Source organism: Bubalus bubalis, chromosome X, assembly GCF_019923935.1.
Source record: "Bubalus bubalis isolate 160015118507 breed Murrah chromosome X, NDDB_SH_1, whole genome shotgun sequence".
NCBI classification, from domain to species: Eukaryota; Metazoa; Chordata; class Mammalia; order Artiodactyla; family Bovidae; genus Bubalus; species Bubalus bubalis.
Window position 1 is genome coordinate 99291019 of NC_059181.1, and position 19474 is coordinate 99310492.

The following is a 19474-nucleotide window of genomic DNA, read 5'->3' on the forward strand; positions in this document are numbered from 1 at the left end:
TTGTTGATTATGCAAAAGCCTTTGACTGTGTGGATTACAATAAACTGTGGAAAATTCTGAAAGAGATGGGAATACCAGACCATCTGACCTGCCTGTTGAGAAATCTGTATGCAGCTCAGGAAGCAACAGTTAGAACTGGACATGGAACAACAGACTGATTCCAAATAGGAAAAGGAGTATGTCAAGGCTGTATATTGTCACCCTGCTTTTTTAACTTATATGCAGAGTACATAATGAGAAACGCTGGGCTGGAAGAAGCACAAGCTGGAAAGAAGGTTGCCGAGAGAAATATCAATAACCTCAAATATGCAGATGACACCACCCTTATGGCAGAAAGTGAAGAGGAACTAAAAAGCCTCTTGTTGAAAGTGAAAGTGGAGTGAAAAAGTTGGTTTAAAGCTCAACATTCAGAAATCTAAGATTATGGCATCTGGTCCCACCACTTCATAGGAAATAGATAGGAAAACAGTGGAAACAGTGGCTGGCTTTATTTTCTTGGGCTCCAAAATCACTGCAGATGGTGCTTGCAGCCATGAAATTAAAAGACACTTACTCCTTCGAAGGAAAGTCATGACCAACCTAGATAGCATATTAAAAAGCAGAGACATTACTTTGCCAACAAAGGTCCGTCTAGTCAAGGTTTTTCCAGTGGTCATGTATGGATATGAGAGTTGGACTGTGAAGAAAGCTGAGCACTGGACAATTGATGCTTTTGAACTGTGGTATTGGAGAAGGCTCTTGAGAGTCCCTTGGACTGCAAGGAGATCCAACCAGTGCATTCTAAGGGAGATCAGTCCTGGGTGTTCATTGGAAGGACTGATGCTAAAGCTGAAACTCCAATACATTAGCCACCTCATGTGAAGTGTTGACTCATTGAAAAAGACCTTGATTCTGGGAGGGATTGGGGGCATCAGGAGAAGGGGATGACAGAGGATGAGATGGCTGGATGGCATCACCAAGTCGATGGACCTGAGTTTGAGTAAACCCCAGGAGTTGGTGGTGGACAGGGAGGCCTGGTGTGCTGTGAGTCATGGGGTCGCAAAGAGTTGGACATGACTGAGGGACTGAACTGAGTGAATCGAGGCTGAGGAAAATAGCACCAGGTATGACAGATTTTGCAAAGGCAAGTAAAACTGTGGTTATGGGAAAGAACTTTGTGGAATCAGGCAGAACTTAGTTGAGTCCTGATTATGTTATCTACTAGCTATGTATACTTGAATAAGTATTTTAAAATTTCTGTACCTCAGCTTTCTAATTTGCATAATAAAAATCCAGTCATATAATCAATTCATTTAACAGATATTATACCTCTTATGTTCCAGGCACATTTATGGACACTGAGATTCTGTGGTAAGGAAGATAAAATAATTATCATGTAAGTTGTTTTAAGGGAAAAAATTACTAAGTATTTACAGGGATTTATGTGAAACAAAATGAGATACATCATGCAAAACACCAGAGTGTCTGGTACATGATAATAATGCAATAAATATATTTTATTCATAATTCATATCTGTAGGATATTTTTACTTGTGGCATAAGAAACAGTATAGTTATTGTAAGAAGAAGAGTTTTCTTTTGTTGTATTAATACTGAGAATAGCTGGTATTAATTTCAACAGAAAAAAGAATGCTTCATATATTCTGAGACTTCAGTCTCCAAAGGGAGAGAGAAAAGCTGAATTGGAAGATAAAACTTCCTAAACTTATGCTCTCATGTACACATCTTCAACATGTTTAGATAAAGATAGAATAGTTATAGGAGATTAATAATCTAAGACCAAAATAAACATCACTTGAGAGTAAGGAAAAACTAAAAATAATCTTAACCTCTTAAAATTTTAAGAGTATGACTGCTTAAAATTTCTTAGCGATTACTTTTCCTAAATTCATTTTCCTTGAATTATTTTTTTAAGTCTAAATTTATTTATTTTACTTTTTTGTTGTTGAAAGTTTTTTAAAATATAAATTTATTTATTTTAATTGGAGGCTAATTACTTTAAAATATTGTATTGGTTTTGCCATACATCAACATGAATCCACCAAAGGTTTACATATGTTCCGAATCCTGAACCCTCCTTCCACCTCCCTCCCCATATCATCCCTCTGGGTCATCCCAGTCAACCAACCCGAGCCTCCTATATCATGCATCGAACCTGGACTGGCGATTCCTTTCATATATGATATTATACATGTTTCAATGCCATTTTCCCAAATCATCCCACCCTCTCCCTCTCCCACAGAGTCCAAAAGACTGTTATATACATCTGTGTCTCTTTTGCTGACTCACATACAGGGTAATCATTACCATCTTTCTAAATTCCATATATACATGTTAGTATACTGTATTGGAAAAGACTCTGATGCTGGGAGGGATTGGGGGCAGGAGGAGAAGGGGACGACAGAGGATGAGATGGCTGGATGGCATCACTGACTCGATGGACGTGAGTCTGAGTGAACTCCGGAAGTTGGTGATGGACAGGGAGGCCTGGCGTGCTGTGATTCATGGGGTTGCAAAGAGTCAGACACGACTGAGTGACTGATCTGATCTGATCTGATACTGTATTGGTGTTTTTCTTTCTGACTTATTTCACTCTGCATAACAGGCTCCAGTTTCACCACCTCTTTAGAACTGATTCAAATGTATTAATTTTAATGGCTGAGTAATACTCCATAGTGTATATGCACCAGAGCTTTCTTATCCATTCATCTGCTGATGGACATCTAGGTTGCTTCCATGTCCTGGCTATTATAAACAGTGGAGCAATGAACATTGGAGTACATGTGTCTCTTTCAATTCTGATTTTCCTTGGTGTGTATTCCCAGCAGGGGGATTCCTGGGTCATATGGCAGTTCTATTTCCAGTTTTTTAAGGAATCTCCACACTGTTCTCCATAGTGGCTGTACTAGTTTTCATTCCCACCAACAATGTAAGAGGGTTCCCTTTTCTCCACACCCTCTCCAGCATTAATTGTTTGTAGACTTTTGGATAGCAGCCATTCTGACTGGAGTGAAATGGCACCTCATTGTGGTTTTGATTTGCATTTCTCTGATAATGAGTGATGTTGAGCATCTTTTCATGTGTTTGTTAGCCATCTGTATGTCTTCTTTGGAGAAATGTCTGTTTAGTTCTTTGGCCCATTTTTTGTTTGGGTGGTTTATTTATTTATTTATTTATTTTTGAGACTAATTCGTTGTCAGTTGCTTCATTTGCTATTATTTTCTCCCATTCTGAAGGCTGTCTTTTCACCTTGCTAATAGTTTCCTTTGATGTGCAGAAGCTTTTAAGGTTAATTAGGTCCCATTTGTTTACTTTTGCTTTTATTTCCAATATTCTGGGAGGTGGGTCATAGAGGATCCTGCTGTGATTTATGTCAGAGAGTATTTTGCCTATGTTCTCCTCAAGGAGTTTTATAGTTTCTGGTCTTATGTTTATATCTTGAATCCATTTTGAGTTTATTTCAGTGTATGGTGTTATAAAGTGTTCATTTCATTCTTTAACAAGTGGTTGACCAGTCTTCCCAGCACCACTTGATAAAGAGATTGTCTTTTCTCCATTCTATATTCTTGCCTCCTTTGTCAAAGATAAGGTTTCCATAGGTGCGTGGATTTATCTCTGGGCTTTCTGTTTTGTTCCATTGATCTATATTTCTGTCTTTTTGCCAGTACCATACTGTCTTGATAACTGTGGCTTTGTAGTAGAGCCTGAAGTCAGGCAGGTTGATTCCTCCAGTTCCATTCTTCTTTGTCAAGATTGCTTTGGCTATTTGAGGTTTTTTTGTATTTCCATACAAATTGTGAGATTATTTGTTCAAGCTCTGTGAAAAATACTGTTCGTAGTTTGATAGGGATTGCGTTGAATCTATAGATTGCTTTACGTTGTTTCTTCCGATTCACGAACATGGTATATTTCTCCATCTATTAGTGTCTTCTGTGATTTCTTTCACCAATGTTTTATAGTTTTCTATATATAGGTTTTTAATTTCTTTAGGTAGATGTATTCCTAAGTATTTTATTCTTTTTGTTGCAATGGTGAATGGAATTGTTTCCTTAATTTCTCTTTCTGTTTTCTCATTATTAGTGTATAGGAATGCAAGGGATTTCTGTGTGTTGATTTTATATCCTGCAAATTTACTGTATTCATTGATTAGCTCTAGTAATTTTCTGGTGGAGTCTTTAGGGTTTTCTATGTAGAGGATCATGTCTTCTGCAAACAGTGAGAGTTTTACTTCTTTCCAATTTGGATTCTTTTTATTTCTTTTTATGCTCTGATTGCTGTGGCCAAAACTTCCAAAACTATGTTGAATAGTAGAGGTGAAAATGGGCACCCTTGTCTTGTTCCTGACTTTAGGGGAAATGCTTTCAATTTTTCACCATTGAGGATAATGTTTGCTGTGAGTTTGTCATATATAGCTTTTATTATGTTGAGGTTTTTTCCTTCTATTCCTGCTCTCTGGAGAGCTTTTATGATAAATGGATGAAGAATTTTTCAAAGGCTTTCTCTGCATCTACTGAGATAATCATATGGCTTTTATTTTTCAATTTGTTAACGTGATGTATTGCATTGATTGATTTGTGGATATTGAAGAATCCTTGCATCCCTGTGATAAAGCCCACTTGGTCCTGATGTATGATCATTTTAATATGTTGTTGGATTCTGATTGGTAGAATTTTGTTAAGGATTTTTGCATCTATGTTCATCAGTGATATTGGCCTGTAGATTTTTTTTTTTTTTTTTTTGTGGCATCTTAGTCAGGTTTTGATATTAGGGTGATGTAGGCCTCATAGAATGAGTTTGGAAGTTAACCTTCCTCTGCAATTTTCTGAAAGAGTTTGAGTAGGATGGGTGTTAGCTCTTCTCTAAATTTTTGGTAGAATTCAGCTGTGAAGCCATCTGGACCTGGGCTTTTGTTTGCTGGAAGATTTCTGATTACAGTTTCAATTTCCATGCTTGAGATGGGTCTGTTATGATTTTCTATTTCTTCCTGGTTCAGTTTTGGAAAGTTGTTCTTTTCTAAGAATTTGTCTATTTCTTCCAAGTTGTCCATTTTATTGGCATATAGTTGCTGATACTAGTCTTTTATGATCCTTTGCATTTCTGTGTTGTCTGTTGTGATCTTTCCATTTTCATTTCTAATTTTGTTTATTTGATTCTTCTCCTTTTGTTTCTTGATGAGTCGGGCTAATGGTTTGTCAATTTTTTTTAATCTTCTCAAATAATCAGCTTTTAGCTTTGTTGATTTTAGCTATGGTCTCTTTTGTTTCTTTTGCATTTATTTCTGCCCTAATTTTTAAGGCAGAAAATTAGGTTCTACTAACCCTGCTGTTCTTCATTTCTTCCTTTTCTAGTAGCTTTAGGTGTAGAGTTAGTTTATTTAGTTGACTTTTTTCTTGTTTCTTGAGGTAAGCCTCTATTGGTATGAACCTTCTTCACACTGCTTTAACAGTGTCCCATAGGGTTTGGGCACCTCGTGTGAAGAATTGACTCATTGGAAAAGACTATGATGCTGGGAGGGATTGGGGGCAGGAAGAGAAGGGGACGACAGAGGATGAGATGGCTGGACGGCATTACCGACTCAATGGACACTAGTTTGAGTAAACTCCGGGAGTTGGTGATGTACAGGGAACCCTGGCGTGCTGTGGTTCATGGGGTTGCAAAGAGTCAGACATGACTGAGCAACTGAACTGACACTTAACACTCAATCCATACCATAGCTCCATTTTCTTAATCACTCAACCCAAGTTCATAATACTTAACAGGACCCTGAGTTCTTTGATTCTAAATACTTAGTAATATTTTATAACAGTCTCTTTATGTGACTAGGTTTCTTAATCCATTTGGACTTCTATAATAAAATACCACAGACTGGGCAGATTATCAGCAAAAATTTATTTATTATAGTTCTAAGGCAGGAGGTCCAAAATCAGGGTTTCAACCTAGTCAGGTGAAGGTCCTCTTCTGAGTTGCAGACTTCTAACTGTATCCTCTTTTAGTGGAAGGGACTAGAGAGTCTGTGGGATCTGTTTAATAATAATACCACTCATGTAGGCTTCCCCTCATGATCTAATCACCTCCCAAAGGCCCTGCCTTTAATGCCATCACATTAGACTTTCAAGATTACAACATATTTGAACTTTAGATAAATAACTTTTCTAATATAAGTGTATTCCAAATATTGCATCATAACATAGTTATAAAACACAATTTTTCATTGTTTATGTGAAATTAAAATTTGAGTATTGTGTATTTTTACTTGCTAAACCCAGCAAATCTATGAGGTGTCCCACGGTTTCAGAAGGTCTATACTCTCTCACTGAAATGAGTAATAAACTCAACTTTTCCTACTAACTGTGTGTTCCTTATAATTTTTGGCTGAAGAAAATTGACATACCCAATAGGCCACGTCCATATTTGCCAATGTGCTAGGAGTTTTACGGAAAATAAAGATTATTTCAGTTCATTTTGTGTCTGATTTAGAATAAAGCTATTAACTTGTTAAGGATTTTGCTTCTAGTTACAATGGAGTAATAGGAATTATATCTATCTTCCCCTCTAAAGCAACATTTTGTGTGTGTGTGTGTGTTTATGTGAAACAATCATTTTTAAGACATTGGACATCAGGAAATAAAGGACAATGATCCATGAAAAACAAGAAACAAATGAAGTGGGAACTAAAATTGCCTCACTTTACTGCTTTGGGATTGTTTTTGGCAAACAGCAGACAGAGGTAACCGCCTAGTGGAATGTTCACATTAAAAAAAAAAAAAAAAAAAAAAAAAAGTAGGTATGTGAGTTCTCAGGGAGAAAACTCACAGATAACAGTACCAGAGAGGAGTTATCTCGGCAGAGGGTGAACCTTGAAGATCTATGGAGAGTCTGTCTTGGTATTCAGCAGAGTGCTGATCACAATGAGTGTGTGAGGACTACAGGTGAGGCAAAGAATTGGACACAACTGAGACACTTTCACTTTCAGAATTAACACAAGTAGTACAATCAGCAGACAAGGATATTAACCAGTTATTATAACTGTATTGGTGGTGGTAATTTAGTTGCTAAGTCATTTCAAACTCTTTGCAACACCATGGACTGTAGCCTTCCAGGCTCCTCCGTCCATGGGATTTTGGAGTGGGCTGTCATTTCCTTCTCCAGGGGATCTTCCTGACCCAGGGATCCAACCTGTGTCTCCTGCTTGGCAAGTAGATTATTTACCATTGAGCCACCTGAAAAGACCATTATAACCATATTGCATATGTCAAAAGTTAACTAAAGACATGACAGATATAAAAGATCCAAAACAAACTTTAGAAATGACAATTTTCTGCCTTATATAAAGATGCACTGGTTTAGTCTTATATAAAAATGTAGTTCTGCTCAGTTTAATGCTATTAATATACTAAACAAAGCAAAGATTAGTGAACTTGAGAACCTAACAATGGAAACTATCAAACATGAAGCAAAGAAATAAGAATAAAATAAAATGAACACACCATCAGTGACCTGTGGTATAATTTCACAGAGCTCAATATGCATAAAATTTACATTTTAAATAGAGGGGAGAGACGTGGATACATGCAAAAGTATTGATATTTGAAGAATAATGGCTAAAATTTTCTAAATTTGATGAAAAGTGTTAAGTTCATATAGGGCTCTCTGGTGGTTCAGACTGTAAAGAATCTGCCTGCAATGCAGGAAATCTGGGTTCAATCCCTGGGCTAGGAAGATCCCCTGGAGAAAGGAATGGCAGTTCACTTCAGTATTCTTGCCTGGAAAATCCCATGGAAAGAGCTGCTTGGCAGGCTGTGTCTATGGGGTTCCAATGAGTCAGACATGACTGAGGGACTAACATTTTCAGTTTCTTCATAAGTTCACTTATCACAAGTGTTCAATAAAACCAAACCAAAAACATGAAGAAAACAGCGAGGCACATCACAGTCAAATTGCTCAACCCAGTGATAAAGAGAAAATTTTGAAAGCAGCCAGAGAAAAAAATACATATTTGGACAAAGGAACAAAGTTAAGGATGGCATCATATTCTTGTTGGAAAAAATGCTAACAAGAAGTGTTGCAACATCTTTAAAGTACTGAAATAAAAAATAAAATTGTCAGCCCAGAATTTCTTTTATCCAGGCAAAATATTTTTTTTAACGAAGGTGAAATAAAGACATTTTGCTTCAAGAACTAAAAGAATTCATCTCTGTAGACTCCCACAACAAATAAAATGTTAAAGGGAGTTTTAAAGCTAAAGAAAAATACCAATGAGAAATCTGGTTCAACACAAAGGAATGAAGAACATTGAGGATGTTAATTATGTCAGTAAATATACAAGTGTTTTGTTGTTATTTAAATCTCTATAAAAAGTAACTGATTGTTTAAACAAAAAATTAAATAAAATAACAATTAAATTTTAGGTGAAAATAATACCGCAAATTCCAGAAAAGGAGGATTGTAAATAAACTATTGTAAGAAGTTTACATTATATGTGAAATGTTATAGTGCCATTGAAAATGGACTGTGAAGTTAACAATGTATCCTATAAACCCTAAAGCCAACACAAAAATTAAAAAAAAAAAAAAAAAAAACAAGGAACTATTGGTAATCAACTAAAACCTGGCAATAAATGTTAATTGTATAAATAATCAATCTTAAAGAAGACATAAAAAATTAGGAAAAGGACAAAGAACAGATGGGACAGATATAAAACAAATTGAAAGATGATAGACTCAAACCTAACCACAGTAATAAACATGTTAACTGTTAATATCTAAATACCTCCAATTAAAAGAAGAGATGAAAAAGATAGATCCAACTATGTGTTGCCTTCATGAAACTTGCCTAAAGGAACTAGAAACAAAAGAGCAAGTTAAACTTGAAGTAAGAGAAGGAAAAGAATAAAAATCAAAGAAGGAAACAATGAAATAGAAAACAAAAAACAACAGAGAAAATCAATGTAAACAAAACTGATTCTTAGATAAAAATCAATAATATTGATAAATATCCAGTAGAATGATCAAGGGGAAGAAAAAAAGAGTGAAGTCATGCCTTAAAAATATTAAGAATGAAGAGATGATCTCACTTGTTTTTCAGTTGTTCAGTCGTGTCTGACTCTGCTATCCCATGGACTGTAGCACACCAGGCTTCCCTGTCCTTCACTATCTCCCAGAGTTTGAACAAACTGAAGTCCATTGAGTCTGTGATGCATCAAACTATTTCATCCTCTGTCACTCCCTTTTCCTCTTGCCCTCAATCTTCCCCAGCATCAAGGTATTTTCCAATGAGTCAGCTCTTCACATCAGGTGGCCAAAGTATTGGAGCTTCAGCTTCATCATCAGTCCTTCCAAGGAACGTTCAAGGTTGCTTTCCTTTAGGATTGACTGGTATGATCTCTTTGCTGTCCAAGGGACTCTCAAGAGTCTTCTGTTTTCTTACCACAGTAGGAAAATATCAATTCTTTGGCGCTCAGCCTTCTTTTAGGTCCAAATCTCACATATGTACATGACTACCGGAAAAACCATAGCTTTGACTAGACGGACCTTTGTCAGCAAAGTAATGTCTCTGCTTTTTAACATGCTGTTTAGGTTTGTCATAGCTTTTCTTCCAAGGAGCAAGCATATTTTAATTTCATGGCTGCAGTCACTATCTGCAGTGATTTTGGAGCCCCCCCCAAAAATAAAATATGTCACTGCTTCCACTTTTTCCCCTTTTATTTGACATGGAGTGATGGGACCAGATCTAAAGATCTTAGTTTTTTAAATGTTGAGTTTTAAGATAGCTTTTTTCACTCTGTTCCTTCAGCCTATGAAAGTGAAGGGCTGGAAAAAGATTTTCCATGCAAATAGGGACCAAAAGAAAGCAGGAGTAGCAATACTCATATCAGATAAAATAGACTTTAAAACAAAGACTGTGAAAAGAGACAAAGATGGTCACTACATAATGATCAAAGGATCAATCCAAGAAGAAGATATAACAATTATAAATATACATGCACCCAACACGGGAGCACCGCAGTATGTAAGACAAATGCTAACAAGTATGAAAGGAGAAATTAACAATAACACAATAATAGTGGGAGACTTTAATAGCCCACTCACAACTATGGATAGATCAAATAAACAGAAAACTAACAACGAAACACAAACTTTAAATGATACAATAGACCAGTTAGAGCTAATTGATATATATAAGACATTTGATCCCAAAACAATGAATTTCACCTTTTTCTCAAGCGCACATGGAACCTTCTCCAGGATAGATCACATCCTGGGCCATAAAGCTAGCCTTGGTAAATTCAAAAAAATAGAAATCATTCCAAGCATCTTTTCTGACCACAATGCAGTAAGATTAGATCTCAATTACAAGAGAAAAACTATTAAAAATTTAACACATGGAGGCTGAACAACACGCTGCTGAATAACCAACAAATCACATAAGAAATCAAAAAAGAAATCAAAATTTGCATAGAAACGAATGAAAATGAAAAGACAACAACCCAAAACCTGTGGGACACGGTAAAAGCAGTCCTAAGGGGAAAGTTCATAGCAATACAGGCACACCTCAAGAAACAAGAAAAAAGTCAAATAAAAAACCTAACTCTACACCTAAAGCAACTAGAAAAGGAAGAAATGAAGAACCCCAGGGTTAGACGAAGGAAAGAAATCTTAAAACTTAGAGCAGAAATAAATGCAAAAGAAACAAAAGAAATCATAGCAAAAATCAACAAAACCAAAAGCTGGTTTTTTGAAAGGATAAATAAAATTGACAAACCATTAGCCAGACTCATCAAGAAACAAAGGGAGAAAAATCAAATGCATAAAATTCGAAATGAAAATGGAGAGATCACAACAGACAACACAGAAATACAAAGGATCATAAGAGAGTACTATCAACAATTATATGCCAATAAAATGGACAACGTGGAAGAAATGGACAAATTCTTAGAAAAGTACAACTTTCCAAAACTCAACCAGGAAGAAATAGAAAATCTTAACAGACCCATCACAAGCACGGAAATTGAAACTGTAATCAAAAATCTTCCAGCAAACAAAAGCCCAGGTCCAGACGGCTTCACAGCTGAATTCTACCAAAAATTTAGAGAAGAGCTAACACCTATCCTGCTCAAATTCTTCCAGAAAATTGCAGAGGATGGTAAACTTCCAAACTCATTCTATGAGGCCACCATCACACTAATACCAAAACCTGACAAAGATCCCACAATAAAAGAAAACTACAGGCCAATATCACTGATGAACAGAGATGCAAAAATCCTTAACAAAATTCTAGCAATCAGAATCCAACAACACATTAAAAAGATCATACACCATGGCCAAGTGGGCTTTATCCCAGGGATGCAAGGATTCTTCAATATCTGCAAATCAATCAATGTAATACACCACATTAACAAATTGAAAAATAAAAACCATATGATTATCTCAATAGATGCAGAGAAAGCCTTTGACAAAATTCAACATCCATTTATGATAAAAACTCTCCAGAAAGCAGGAATAGAAGGAACATACCTCAACATAATAAAAGCTATATATGACAAACCCACGGCAAACATTATCCTCAATGGTGAAAAATTGAAAGCATTTCCTCTAAAGTCAGGAACAAGACAAGGGTGCCCACTTTCACCATTACTATTCAACATAGTTTTGGAAGTATTGGCCACAGCAATGAGAGCAGAAAAAGAAATAAAAGGAATCCAAATTGGAAAAGAAGAAGTAAAGCTCTCACTGTTTGCAGATGCCATGATCCTCTACATAGAAAACCCTAAAGACTCCACCAGAAAATTACTAGAACTAATCAATGACTATAGTAAAGTTGCAGGATATAAAATCAACACCCAGAAATCCCTTGCATTCCTATACACTAATAATGAGAAAACAGAAAGAGAAATTAAGGAAACAATTCAATTCACCATTGCAACGGAAAGAATAAAATACTTAGGAACATATCTACCTAAAGAAACTAAAGACCTATATATAGAAAACTATAAAGCACTGGTGAAAGAAATCAAAGAGGACACTAACAGATGGAGAAAAATACCAGGTTCATGGATTGGAAGAATCAATATAGTGAAAATGAATATACTACCCAAAGCAATCTATAGATTCAATGCAATCCCTATCAAGCTACCAACAGCATTCTTCACAGAGCTAGAACAAATAATTTCACAATTTGTATGGAAATACAAAAAACCTCGAATAGCCAAAGCGATCTTGAGAAAGAAGAATGGAACTGGAGGAATCAACCTACCTGACTTCAGGCTCTACTACAAAGCCACAGTTATCAAGACAGTATGGTACTGGCACAAAGACAGAAATATAGATCAATGGAACAAAATAGAAAGCCCAGAGATAAATCCACGCACATATGGACACCTTATCTTCGACAAAGGAGGCAAGAATATACAATGGATTAAAGAGAATCACTTTAACAAGTGGTGCTGGGAAATCTGGTCAACCACTTGTAAAAGAATGAAACTAGAACACTTTCCAACACCATACACAAAAATAAACTCAAAATGGATTAAAGATATAAACATAAGACCAGAAACTATAAAACTCCTAGAGGAGAACATAGGCAAAACACTCTCTAACATACATCACAGCAGGATCCTCTATGACCCACCTCCCAGAATATTGGAAATAAAAGCAAAATAAACAAATGGGACCTATTAACCTTAAAAGCTTCTGCACATCAAAGGAAACTATTAGCAAGGTGAAAAGACAGCCTTCAGAATGGGAGAAGATAATAGCAAATGAAGCAACTGACAAACAACTAATCTCGAGAATATACAAGCAACTCCTACAGCTCAACTCCAGAAACATAAATGACCCAATCAAAAAATGGGCCAAAGAACTAAATAGACATTTCTCCAAAGAAGACATACAGATGGCTAACAAACACATGAAAAGATGCTCAACATCACTCATTCTCAGAGAAATGCAAATCAAAACCACTATGAGGTACCATTTCACACCAGTCAGAATGGCTGCGATCCAAAAGTCTACAAGCAATAAATGCTGGAGAGGGTGTGGAGAAAAGGGAACCCTCTTACACTGTTGGTGGGAATGCAAACTAGTACAGCCACTATGGAGAACAGTGTGGAGATTCCTTAAAAAAACTGGAAATAGAACTGCCTTATGATCCAGCAATCCCACTGCTGGGCATACACACTGAGGAAACCAGAAGGGAAAGAGACACATGTACCCCAATGTTCATCGCAGCACTGTTTATAATAGCCAGGACATGGAAGCAACCTAGATGTCCATCAGCAGATGAATGGATAAGAAAGCAGTGGTACATATACACAATGGAGTATTACTCAGCCATTAAAAAGAATACATTTGAATCAGTTCTAATGAGGTGGATGAAACTGGAGCCTATTATACAGAGTGAAGTAAGCCAGAAAGAAAAACACCAATACAGTATACTAACGCATATATATGGAATTTAGAAAGATGGTAGCAATAACCATGTGTACGAGACAGCAAAAGAGACACTGATGTATAGAACAGTCTTATGGACTCTGAGAGAGAGGGAGAGGGTGGGAAGATTTGGGAGAATGGCATTGAAACATGTAAAATATCATGTATGAAACGATTTGCCAGTCCAGGTTCGATACACTATACTGGATGCTTGGGGCTGGTGCACTGTGACGACCCAGAGGGATGGAATGGGGAGGGAGGAGGGAGGAGGGTTCAGAATGGGGAACACATGTATACCTGTGGCAGATTCATTTGGATATTTGGCAAAACTAATACAATTATGTAAAGTTTAAAAATAAAATAAAATTAAAAAAAAAAGAGGCTTTCTTAGCAAGCATCATTATGAATGAAGCTAGTGGAGGTGATGGAATTTCAGCTGAGCTATTTCAATTCCTAAAAGATAATGTTGAAAAAAAATAAATAAAAGATAATGTTGTTAAAGTGCTGCACTCAATATGCTAGTAAATTTGAAAAATTCACCAAGGGCCACATGACTGGATAAATCAATTCTCATTCCAATCCCAAAGAAGGTTAACGACAAAGAATATTCAAACTACTGCACAATTGTGCACATTTCACATGCTAGGAAATTAATGTTCAAAATCCTTCAAGCTAGGCTTCAACAGTATATAAACTGAGAACTTCCAGATTTACAAGCTGGATTTTGAAAAGGTGGATGAGCCAGAGATCAAATTGCCAACATCCGTTGGATTATAGAGAAAGCAAGAGAATTCCAGAAAAAACATCTACTTCTGCTTCATTGATTACATTAAAACCTTAGACTGCGTAGATCACAACAAACTGCAGAAAATTTGTAAAGAGATGGGAATACCAGACCACCTACCTGCCTCCTGAGAAACCTGTATGCAGGTCAAGAAGCAACGGTTAGAATCAGAGATGGAACAAGGGACTGGTTTAAATTGGGAAAAGAGCACATCAAGGCTGTATATTGTCACCCTACTTATTTAACTTATATGCAAATTACTTCATGAGAAATATCAATAACCTCAGATATGCAGATGACACCACCATTATGGCAGAAAGGGACGAGGAACTAAAGAGCCTCTTTTATGGATGTGAAAGTTTCCCTGATACTGGGAAACATTGAAGGCAGAAGAAAGGGGTGACAGAGGATGAGATGGTTGGATGGCATTACCAACTCAGTGGACATGAGTTTGTGCAAACTCTGGGAGATGGTGAAGGACAGGGAAGCCTGGCGTGCTGCAGTCTGTGGGGTCAGAAAGAGTCGGACATGACTGAGTGACTGAACAAAAATTGAAATTGCAGTGAAAGGATTCTCATATGGCTGTAAAAATTCTAATGTAATTTTAATATTGCATTCAACAAGGGACAGGTTGAAATATAAATACAACATTTATGAAATTGTGGGCTAAGGCCCAAGAAGTGTCAAAAAACTGTCTTGGTAGGTAAAGCATTCTTGTATCAGATATCAAGCCAGTATTGGTTAAACAAGATTTTCAACACCAATATAAAAAAAAATGAGTTGTTTAATTATTGTTGTGGATGCATTCCAAATTTGTAATTGAAAAAATCAGAACATTATAAGGCAGTATGTTGCAGAGAAAAGTGATTAGAGTTTGGAGCCTCCACAACCTGGAAGTGAATCCCACCCAACTGTATTATTTAATACTACATGATATCAGGCAAATTACTTCATCTCTCTGATCCTCAGTTTCCTTAACTTTAAAATAGATCTGAAAGCATTCTGCTAAGGATTCTAAGGAATCTAATGTTCTGTTACTAGAATTGCTATGTTATTGTTTAGTCACTAAGTTGTATCTGGATCCTTGCCACCCCATGGACTGTAGCCCACCAGGCTCCTCTGTCCATGGGATTTACCAGGCAAGATTACTGGAGTGGGTTGCCATTTCCTTCTCCAATTACTAAAATGCATACAGTCTTAATTCAGTTTGGTCGAATCCACATGTATATTTACGTTGAGATGGGTTGATAATCATCTAGAAGGAGAATGTCATTTGGTGGAGCAAACATTGGGCTTAAAATCAAATAACCTGATTCTTTTAATAACATCTCTACTGTCACATCATGGAAAATAGATGGGGAAACAGTGGAAACAGTGGCTGACTCTATTTTTCTGGGCTTCAAAATAACTGCAGATGGTGATTACAGCCATGAAATTAAAAGACGCTTACTCCTTGGAAGGAAAGTTATGACCAACCTAGACAGCATATTAAAAAGCAGAGACATCACTTTGCCAACAAAGGTCCATCTAGTCAAGGCTATGGTTTTTCCAGTGGTCATGTATGGATATGAGAGTTGGGCTATAAAGAAAGCTGAGCACTGAATAATTGATGCTTTTGAACTGTGGTGTTGGAGAAGACTCCTGAAGGTTCCTTGGACTGCAAGGAGATCCAACCAGTCCATCGTAAAGGAGATCAGTCCTGGGTGTTCATTGGAAGGACTGATGTTGAAGCTGAAACTGCAATACGTTGGCCACCTGATGCAAAGAGCTGACTCATTTGAAAAGGCCCTGATGCTGGGAAAGATTAAGGGCAGGAGGAGAAGGGGATGACAGAGGATGAGATGGTTGGATGGCATCACCGACTTGATGGACATGGATTTGGGTGGACTCTGGCAGTTGGTTATGGACAGGGAGGCCTGGCATGCTGCAGTTCATGGGGTTGCAAAGAGTCGGACACTACTGAGTGACTGAACTGACTGACTGACTGACTGTTTAAATAAGTTCTTTCCCCTATCTGGACATTAATGTCCCCATTCCACAAAATGAAAAGGGAGAACTAGATCATCTTCAAATTCATTCTCTGTTCTTACTGTGGGATGATAGCTGACTGTTTAATTAACATCTTTCTATAACCACACAGTACTAAGCAATATACATATATTATTTCACATTTTAAGGGCTGAAATTAACTGTTAAGTGTATTATTTGTCACATATGTATATAATTATGTGCAAATTATAATCATACAACTTATTATTTGTATTGAGTTGATATATTTGTGTAGCAAAAATCCAAATTTTTTTTTTTAAGTTTTTGTTTTACATTAGAGTATAGTTGATTGACAATTTTGTGTTAGTTTCGGGTGCAGAGAAAAGGGATTCAGCTTATATCTGTTCTCTTTCAAATTATTTTCCTACTGAGTTTATTACAGAATAATAAGCCGAGTCCCTTGTGCTATACAATAGGTCCTTGTTGGTTATCTATTTTAAATATAGTATCATGTACATGTCAATCCCAAACTCCCAACCTATTCTTCCCCCCTACTCTTCCTCCCTGGTAACTATAAATATGTTCTCTAATTCTCTGAGTCTGTTTCTATATTGTATATAAGTTCATTTACATATTTTTTAAGATTCTGCATATGAGATATTATATGATATTTGTCTTTCTCTGTCTGACTTACTTCACTTAGTATGATAATCTCCATATCCATCTATGTTGCTACAAATGGCATTATTTCATTCCTTTTAATAACTGAGTAATATTTCATTGTATAAAATATATATACCATTTCTTCTTTGTTCATTCATATCCTGATGGACATTTTGGATGTTTCCATGTCTTGGCTACTGTAAATATCACTGCAATGAACATTGAGATGCATGTATCTTTTAAATATATGCCCAGAAATGGAATTGCTGTGTCATATGGTACCTCTATTTTTAGCTTTTTGAGAAACATTCATACTGTTCTCCAAGGTAGCTGTTCCAATTTACATTCCTACTAACAGTGTAGGAGGGTTCCTTTTTCTCCACATCCTCTCCAGGGTTTATGCCTTATAGAATTTTTGATAATGGTCATTCTGACTGGTGTGAGGTGATACTGTAGTTTTGATTTCTCTAATAATTAGCAAAGTGGAACATCTTTTCATGAGCTTCTTGGCCATATGTATGTCTTCTTTGAACATTTGTTTATTTAGCTATTCTGCTCATTTTTTGACTAGGTTGTTGTATTTTTTTTTAATATTGAACCAAATGAGCTTTTTAAATTTTGGAAACTAATCACTTGTTGGTTGCAAATATTTTCTCCTATTTTGCGGGTTGTCTTTTCATTTTTTATGGTTGTCTTTGCTGTGCAAAAGCTTTAAAGTTTATGTCCCATTTGTTTTTCCAAATTATTTTGTTTACAATATTGTGTTGGTTCTGTCATATGGCAATGTGAATCAGTCATATGTGTATATATATCCCTTCCCTCTTGAGCCTCCCTCACCCCTCCAACCCACCCCTTTAGGTGGGCAGAGAGGCCCAAGCTAGGATCCCAGTGTTATATAGCAGCTTCCCACTAGTTATCTATTTTACATGATAGTGTATATATGTCAATGCTACTTTCTCAGTTTGTCCCACCCTCTCCTTCTCCTGCTGTGTCCGCAAGTTCTGTTCTCTACATCTGTGTCTCCATACCTTGCCTGCTAATAGGTTCATCAATACTAATTTTCTAGATTTCATATATATTCATTAATATATGATATTTGTTTTTCTCTTTCTGACTTACTTCACTCTGTATAACAGGCTCTGGGTTTATCCACCTCAGTACAATTAACTCAAATTTGTTCCTTTTATGGCTAAATAATATTACACTGTATATATATATATATACCACAGCTTCTTTATCCATTCATCTCTCAATGGACATCTGGTTGCTTCCATGTTATGAGTATTGTAAATAGTGTTACAATGAACACTGGGGTACGTGTGTCTTCGAATTGTGGTTTTTCTCAGAGTATATACCCAGAGTCGGATTTCTGGATCATATGGTAGATTTATTCCTAGTTTGTTAAAGAATATCCATACTGTTCTCCATAGTGGCTGTATCAATTTACATTCCCACCAACAGCACAGGAGGGTTACCTTTTCTCCACATCTTCTCCAGAATTTATTCTGTGCAGTTTTTTTAATGATGGCCATTCTGATTGGTGTGAGTTCATACTTCATTGCAGTTTTGATTTGCATTTATCTAATAATGAGTGATGCTGAACATCTTTATCATGTGTTTATTGGCCATCTGATGCAGAGTGCATCATGAGAAATGCTGGGCTGGAAGAAGCACAAGCTGGAATCAAGATTGCTGGGAGAAATATCCATAAACTCAGATATGCAGATGACACCACCCTTATGGCAGAAAGTGAATAGGAACTCAAAAGCCTCTTGGTGAAAATGAAAGAGGAGAGTGAAAAAGTTGGCTTAAAGCTGAACATTCAGAAAACGAAGATCATGGCATCTGGTCCCATCACTTCATGGGGAATAGATGGGGAAACAGTGGAAACAGTGTCAGACTTTATTTTTTGGGGCTCCAAAATCACTGCGGATGGTGATTGCAACCATTAAATTAAAAGAAGTTTGCTACTTGGAAGAAAAGTTATGACCAACCTTGATAGCATATTGAAAAGCAGAGACATTACTTTGCCAACAAAGGTCCATCTAGTCAAGGCTATGGTTTTTCCAGTGGTCATGTATGGATGTGAGAGTTGGACTGTGAAGAAAGCTGAGTGCTGAAGAATTGATGCTTTTGTACTGTGGTGTTGGAGAAGACTCTTGAGAGTCCCTTGGACTGCAAGGAGATCCAACCAGTCCATTCTGAAGGAGATCAGCCCTGGGATTTCTTTGGAAGGAATGATGCTAAAGGTGAAACTCCAGTACTTTGACCGCCTCATGTGAAGAGTTGACTCATTGGAAAAGACTCTGATGTTGGGAGGGATTGGGAGCAGGAGGAGAAGGGGACGACAGAGGATGAGATGGCTGGATGGCATCACTGACTCGATGGATGTGAGTCTGGGTGAACTCTGGGAGTTGATGATGAACAGGGAGACCTGGCGTGCTGCAATTCATGGGGTCGCAAAGAGTCGGACACGACTGAGGGACTGAACTGAACTGATGTGTTCTTTGGAGAAATGTATGTTTAAGTCTTCTTCTCAGTTTTTGATTGGGTTTTTTGCTTTTCTGATATTGAGTTTTATGAACTGCTTATGTATTTTGGAAAATTAATC